The sequence below is a fragment of the Ruditapes philippinarum genome, unplaced genomic scaffold (genome assembly GCF_026571515.1).
Source record: "Ruditapes philippinarum isolate M1 unplaced genomic scaffold, ASM2657151v2 ctg6617_1_1_1_1, whole genome shotgun sequence".
In the NCBI taxonomy this organism is placed as follows: Eukaryota; Metazoa; Mollusca; class Bivalvia; order Venerida; family Veneridae; genus Ruditapes; species Ruditapes philippinarum.
In genome coordinates, this window is record NW_026855916.1 from 115731 (window position 1) to 124190 (window position 8460).

Sequence of the window (8460 nt, forward strand, 5' to 3'; positions counted from 1 at the left end):
CCCCGCCCGAACATATTCATGTAAGTTTTATAAGAAACATTTTTTAGGTTAGTTAGATTGATGATTAAATTGTACAGTGTTTCTTATTATTTGGGTATTTTTTCTCTTATCAATTTTAATTAATTAATAAATTCAATTATAAGATCTTTTTGTTACAGAATTTCATATTTTGAGAATTTTCAGATTCATTATTATAGTTATGTATGTACTGGATATTTAGAGTCAAACGATTATGTGTTATGTTTTGATACATTATATTGATGTTTAAATATAAAATGTTAAATAGAATAAATGCAATGTGAATGACTGATTCTACATATGTGTTTGGGTTATATTTTCTTAGTTTCTGTAGAATAAGGGATAAATGATTTATTTCCGTTTAAGCGAGAGTGAATTAGGATATAATTGAGAATTCTTAAATTGTCTGGCCGCGTGGCCTAATGGATATTGCGAGTTCGAGTCTTGTCGCGGTCATCTTTTTTTCGTTCCCGCTTTACATATGTGTACAATCATGATAATAACTATTTGCTGACTGTCTTTTTCAAATATTATTTTTAAAAGAACTATTCATAATTGAAATCATGAACATTGCTTATAACATAAGGATATGTAATATGCGCATATGATAGTAACAGTTACCACTTACGATGCTAAATATGCCCGTCGTGTTCAAAAATATATCGGGGACTTCAGCAGATCGTGTTGATTCCAATTTCAGTAGAATCACATTAATAAGTCATGAAGTTCCTTGCCTTCGAAATAAAATATATCGACGAGGATTGGATTAGAACCCACGCGGGCAGAGCCCGATGAATTAGCAGTCCATCGCCTTAACCACTCGGCCACCTCGTCATATATATACTTTGTACAACGTCATAAACTATATTCTTGCATAAAAACTCCGCACGGAGATATACATTAACAAAACATGTACACGCAGTAACTGACTATAGTCTGAATTTATTTATTTCCAATAAATTTTAAATAGTTCTGTCCTTGTAGTTTATGAGAATCAATATGGAGTAAAAAATACATGTTTTAAAAAATCAAACCAGCTTAAAGTATAGGTCGTCGTCACATTCGAAAAAGCACAAACGATTAAGTGAGTGATCTGTCGTTCGATCCCTGCTGCCTAGTCTTTTTTTTGCAGAATATCTTAATTGAAATAGTGCTTGCAAAATTGTTTACACGGATATGAAACAACTTATCAACACTGTTTTGTCTCAATTTGTATTGTGTTTTACGACATTAAAATTATATTTATTGATTTAATCCGTATAATTCTTTAAAAATTAATTCTTAAACAATGTTATTTCAAACATGTTTAAACAGATCGATTAACAAAAAAAAACGACCATAGCTTCAATAATGTTGAAAAATGAAGACAAAGACAAAAATAAAAGAATAATCATAGACCAACGCAGTATCGATCTATAAGCATTGTGCTGTAAGGCTCAGTGTAATTAATTCAAGGACTCAAATTAAATTAAATCATATTTTACTGCGTTACCTCACGAATCTTACCAAAAATTTTATCGAGAATTAATATATTATATCATCTGAAGGCCCCATTTGTTTTAATATTAAAACATATCTGTCAAATGAAACCACTAAAGCACATGGGAAGCATAGGAAAAGCAATGGTTTCTTATACGTACACGTTTGCGCAAAAACAATAATTTAACGGCATATTAAATCCTTCGTCCTGCGGGCTCAGACTTTAACACACGTCTCCTTGCTTCTACTAATGTAGACACACGGACGAAGGTGAATTAAATTTTGTAAAATAAATGTCATTTGATCATTAATGTATTCTAAGCATATGTTAAATACTTTCAACGGCGTGTAATTTGTTACAATTCATAAGTCTCCAATCAGTTACATCGGAATGGCTAGGAGAGAACGCTCCTTCCGTCCATAAGCAACCGCAAACACCTAATAGTTTATAAAATTATTTGCAAAAATGGTAATGACATAAATCAATGTTTGCTCTTTACTGGTTTCTTTTAGAAATCGCCCTATAAAAAAATCAAAGAAAATCCAGAATAATGGTATCTCCGCCAGAAAAAAAACTTTATTTAAGCATAACTCAAAAAAGCCAGGTTGCGGGTACTTGTTATAGAAATAGGAGACTTTAGTAGATTTGTAACATCGTTTTATTGTTCATTGCTTTGTAAATGTTTATGAACCAATGATGAACGAATGCAAATGCAAGTTCTGTCATCTAAAACATAACAAGATATCTAGACCATGACCTATATGATGCAATAAATACTCAATTAATTCTACTTGGCACATGCGTATAGGACCATATTAAGATTATGCATTTAATTTTCGTTGTTTAACTGTGGTTGCTGTGAATGCAAACATTATTAAAACAAAAGAACTCTGAAGAAATGTGAACTGCGTCATAACTCAAAAGTACCATTATTTGGTTAATAATACTTGTTATGTGGAGTGAAGACCGCATGGTTTATGCATACACCTTCTTCTTTTTTTTCTTTGGATAAAATATTTGAATTAGAATTGACATGAATGTATAAATAAGTTTCACATATGTTACATTATATAAATGTTTTCTTACGTATAAAACAATTTCACCATATTTGTCATCTTGTTCGTAAAACGCAGTTGCTTAAAAGTACAAACTCAAGTCAAAACGATTTGTCAATTGATACGCAAATTGTAGCATTTTAAAATTTCTTTTCTCCTCTGGGGCAACATTTGATACATTCGTCGTGATTTCTGTCAGAATCATTTTGCCTTTTTAATGTCATGGGAGAGATTCAGTAGAAACATTTTTGTTATTTATTGATAATGCAATTAAATCTGGAGTTAACTTACGCTGATTGTTTTGTGCAGTTAGGATCAACAGAAAACCTCTATATAATTAGAACAGAAGGAACAGAAATATGTTGAATTAATGTATATATACTAAATTTGCTCATCAGATTACTGATATTTTTTAAGCGGTCTTTACAAATGAAATTTGATTTCATTTTTCTTTTCAAATAATACTGTTGATTTCAAGACTTGTAAATTCAATTGAATTGGCTTCTAGGATCTGATAAAAATCATAAAACTACACGACCATAACGATGTGGTTCGCTGTGTTTACACGTCCTATGATCTATTTCGCATAAACATTAATTTGATGAAGAATTATAAATCAATTGTTTTTTAAACTTTTTGCAGCATCAAATTAATACTTTTATTGCACATTTTGTAGAAACTGTAATGAATACAGTATTCGCAAGACACACGTTATTAGCTCCCGACATAAATATTAAATAAAAGGAAGACAATGGGTTTCACAAAGGATTTCCTATTGTTTCGGCTTCGACCTTCCCGACCTTATTGTCTGATTTACAATACAGGAAAATGTCCAATGTAAAGCTGTTATTGTGGTGATTTGGCATTTAAGCCGGTAAATGGAGCTACTACGGCATTCATAACTAGCATTATTTAGTTGAAAGTAAAGTTAAATTCACCGTTCGAACAAATTGTTACAAAAATGGGAAAATAGAAATGTGAAAATAAATCATGCTTCTAGATTTTGTTGCATACACATTTTTAAGGGAAGCTTCAGAAGTAACTGTAAAGTACTGTTAAAATCTACAGAGATAAGAATTTCAACGAAATAAATATCAAAGTGAATATAAGATGTATGAAGTGGTTTAAAGACATTAATATACGTCATAGATGGGCCAGACGGTGATTATCGACCCTGTAATCAATAATGCCCTCGGGCTGAAGCCGTCGGGGCCATTATTCACTTTGCGGGCCGATTATCACCTACCGGCCCTACTTTGCCGTGCATTTATCTCAAAGTACAGTAGAGTAGAAATGCAGACAGGAATTTCAAAGTTTTTTGGTTTTTTTTAGGAAAAATGCTACTATTAGAACAGAACAGAAAATGAATTTCTATAGGTTATTATAGAAGTATCTTGAACATAATCATGGATATTAATGGTTCGGGAGAGTTACTTCCCCTACCGAATACATTGCAAAGGTTGATTGAACAAATGTCTGTTTGCAGACCGAGCAACTTCAGCAATTAGGTGAAGGAAATTCATAGAAAAATGCAACCTTGTAATATAGCAATGAATAACAGTCATGCATTAAAACCAAAAGAAAAACAATATTTTCAGCTAGTGTTTAGAATATCAAAATTTAGCATTAACTTATTTGCCCTGCCATAAGAGAACTCGTTAACTATTCAACGATTTACATTTTGATAATTCCATAAATTACAATGCCATTCCTCTTCCGCTATTAACATTTAAAGGTTCTACATAATGCATATTAATGTGTGCTTAGAAAGTGTTGAATTATTATAACCTAATAACGAAACAATTAATTGGCAAATTACATACCAACTGTTGTGTTTGTCAGAACGTTTTAATGTCACCAAAATGTCATTGGTATGAAACTATTAGTAATTCAACCCTAATCATAAGATACAGACGGACAATGAAAACAATGACATGAAAACTTACATCAAAAACAATCAGTATAACAAAAATAGCAAAACAAGACAACTAAAAACAAGAAATTCGTAACGTTCCTCCACATACCTAATAACACATTTGTTTTACAATCACAATCTGTGTTTCTACAGTGAGGCAAAGAAAATTGACATGTTTTTAAACAGTTATTGGCCGAAGTTGCTAAATAAGTGAGAAGTACAAATATAATTCTGTGCAAAATCATTTGACTTAAGATTAATGTGCACAAACTATAAATATGTAATAGTGAAATAATATGTTGTCATCTACAACATCCCTTTAAAGTTCCAACGTTTCGGCTAAACAGCCTTTTCAGGGTACAAAAATAAATAAAAAGCAATAAACAGGAACATTATATGAGCGTCACATGACGTAAATAGCGAAGACGTCAAAACAGTATTGTATTGATTTGTTTTCTTTATGTGTGTATTTTCCTAATTGTAAAATATGTGACCTAAAATTATATTTCAAAATGCTTGTTATAACGATGTACCTATGTGTGTACAAGTTATGAAATAAACTCTGTTCTGTTCTGCTCTGTTCTGTTCATAAAAAACAGTTTTGTCGTAATAATTATATATAGCAATAATTATAGATAGAAATATTTATATATAGTAATAATTATAGATAGGATCAAGTTGATACAATATATTTTTGAAAAAAGGAGTTAAAGTACAAAAATAAAGCAAAAACACCCGTTAAACTGACTTAGATATATACACAATACTGTTTATTAATCAACAGATGTACAGAGGAAGACATTCAACAGAATTTTGAAATTCATTACATTTAGTTGCAGAGTTATAAAATGAATTTCAAAGATCTCAGTCAGTTTTACTGGTGTTTTTACATCAAGTTTACGGACGGAACATCCAGGCAGCCAAAAGGTCTAGGAAAACTTGTTATTTTGGCATTCAATATATTAATTAATTATTATTTTTAGCAAATTGTATTTATTGCAATTGTAACACATTGCTTTAAATAATGGTTTGTGTTTGTCATTTTAGGTTAGGAATACGTATAAGAGACTACTAAATAAAGCCGTGTCAAATGCGATCATATTAAATAAAAAAAAAACATTTAATGATCATATATTTTGCAATGATAAATAGACGAGTTTAGGATGGAAATTGATGTTAAATCATATAATTATACAAGTTTTAATGAATAAACGTACTGCATGTCAGTCCTTATATAAAAAGATAAATATAATAATGTTGAGAGGATATAAGAGAGATTTAATGCATTGCAAACCGGTTGTGAAAAACCTGCAACAAAATCATGTCATCGAAACGAGTTTTGCAATAAAGTATTATAAATCTAACCGCCAGGCTGTACAACGTTATGTCCAATGTGAAAATAGTTCAACCTCTCGAACAAATTTGCACAGACCCTCCGAGTTCGAACAAACGAAGTTCGACTGTATTATGAGAATATGTTCGAAAACAAATGGGATCGGAGATTGCATTGGGCACAGCGAAAACGAAATGAACTAATGGAATTTATATACTGATATTATTATATGAATAAAAATTGACATTCATTCTTCGTAGATAGAGATATGGAGATAGCAAGGTATGTTTAGTGTTAATAAAACTTTTGAAATTATGCATGTCTTCTTTCTGGACTTTACGGCGTTTTAACAAACAGTCAGATGTTGCTGGTCAAAAGTAAAACTCTTTTGGAGTCGTTATATTTTTTTGCATCAATGTAGTGTTCAAAATGCTCAGATGTCTTTTTTTAAATTTATTATAAAAAAGTTATTTTCCATCTTTATTTTTATAAATAAAAAATTATTTGTATTAAAAATATTGCATATATTATTTAAATTTAGTTGCTAAATAACATACTTTGATAAAATGTTTAAGCAATACATTTTATTTCTACGTTTGACGTTTTCGTTAAAAAATTAAACATGTTGATGTATATGTATAAGTTAACCAGAAACGTATTTAAAAGTAAAAGAAATATTTTAGCTTTAATGTGTAATGTGCTTTTAACCATGCAACAAAGTTCTAAATTTAGATATTTATTTAAAACACATTTAAATTTGTATAACTCTCAACAACCATCCGTCCGAATTTTCCGAATAACGATTTTATTTAAACATTTAAACCTCCTTGAACAACCTGTCAGCAACATTATGTTTTACATGCATGGTTTAACCGTTACTCCATTTTAAGATTAAAAACTATTCAACACAAAGTGACAACACAAACACTATCAGCACCCAAGGTCGTGGGGGGGGGACAATAACCCCCCCCCACCCCGAACCAAAAAACCCCCCCCCCCAACTTATCAACACAAGGTGACAACACAAACACCTATCCCAACACCAATGTTGAACAACATAAAACACTATCAACACAAGGTGACAAACACAAATATTATCAACACAATCGGTGACATCACCAAACACTATCTATGAACATCATTTTTCAAAATAACATTTATTATTTATTTCCTTTCAAAAAATTGAAAATGGAGGGCAGTTAAACAGTAGGCCCTTCTTGTGTTTATAACAATTGAAAATAACTTTTGGTAATTATTTTAAAACATTGAATTAAAATGTGCACGCACCTGATATTTTACTTGTTCTTCATGAATTCAGCGATAAAGACATAAATCACTTCACATCTTGAAATATTTACATATTTTTTATATCTATTTTTGCCACCATGATAGTTTTGCTTGTGACGTCATAATTATGTGCCTTATTCGAAATGTGGTGTGATTTAAGGGTTATTATTAGATTGTTTTGAATCATCGTGATTTAAATTGCAAATACACGTTATTGCATGCTGGGTATTTGGGGATTTTTTAACAAAGTGCTCATGTCAATAACTGCCTTCGTATAGTGTTACAAGAAATTCTGTTGCAATTATGTCTGCCCTTATTACGTCGGTGATTAGCCTATATAAAATATGTATAAAACTAAATGCGCCGTCCCTGAAGATCAGTGTATATCTGCAAAATATTTCTAACAATTGCTAATAAGCAAAGGATAACATGGCAATCATTATTACTTAGTTAGTACATTTATCAGAATTCAATCAAAGATGAAATAGAAACAATATTATCAATATAACTATTTGAAAGGTTATTTTCATAGCCCATTTCACTTTGGTAATCTTATTAATTGGTCTATTTCATTTGCAATCAATAAATAAAGCATAGAGAACCTAGAGATGAATACTTTCAGCTTTTTTTACGACTTTAATGACACGTTAGACTACTCACATTATTACTTCACCAACGAAAGCTCAATAATGAAGAAGAATATTTAGCTTATCAAAAGATGATACAAGAGCGGAAGAATTTTAAATATGTTTATCATGCCTTTGCTGCGTTTATAGTTCTCATGAACGGATCTCTAGTCGCTGCCATTCTGTTAAGTGAAAAGCAACGACGTCATTTCCGGAACTGTCTTATAATTCATATGACTGGAATTCATATTTTGTTCGGAGGAATAGCTTTGCCATTTCTTGCACAGTCTTTTGACGCGACAAGCGCCGGAATAAGAAGTGTCTCCCTTTGTAAAGTATTCTCGTTCGTGTCGGATATCACGGAATATATGTCTAACATTTCAATAGGAATACTTGGAGTATATCAGTGTTTGAATATTATATCACCAAGGCTGCTGAAAAATGTTTTTAACGCCATTCTTTTGTCAATTATGATAATACTTCCGTGGTTTGTATGTGTAATGTTTACTGGGGTGCTAAGGCTAACAATGTCAGAACAACAATGGGGACATTGTTTATATAGTTTCTGATAAAAAGGCCTCAAAATTTTGCTGGCTAGTAAATTAGCGCGATGCCCTTACCGCTTCTGGATGGGGGTTTTAAAATTGGTTTCATTAGAAATTTTATCCGCTGTAATCTCACGTTTCTGGGGTACAAAGAACTGACAGATCTCCACCCAGGAAGACATTTAACAACGACAATTTTTT

General features: G+C 31.2%; 1 non-coding gene across 1 annotated transcript; it reads right to left on the minus strand.

Annotated features, from left to right (window-relative positions):
• Window positions 1-770: 770 nt before the first annotated feature.
• Trnas-gcu (transfer RNA serine (anticodon GCU)) lies at window positions 771-852 on the minus strand. Its single transcript has one exon. It is a non-coding gene; the product is annotated as a tRNA-Ser (tRNA).
• Between the last annotated feature and the right edge of the window lie 7608 nt (window positions 853-8460).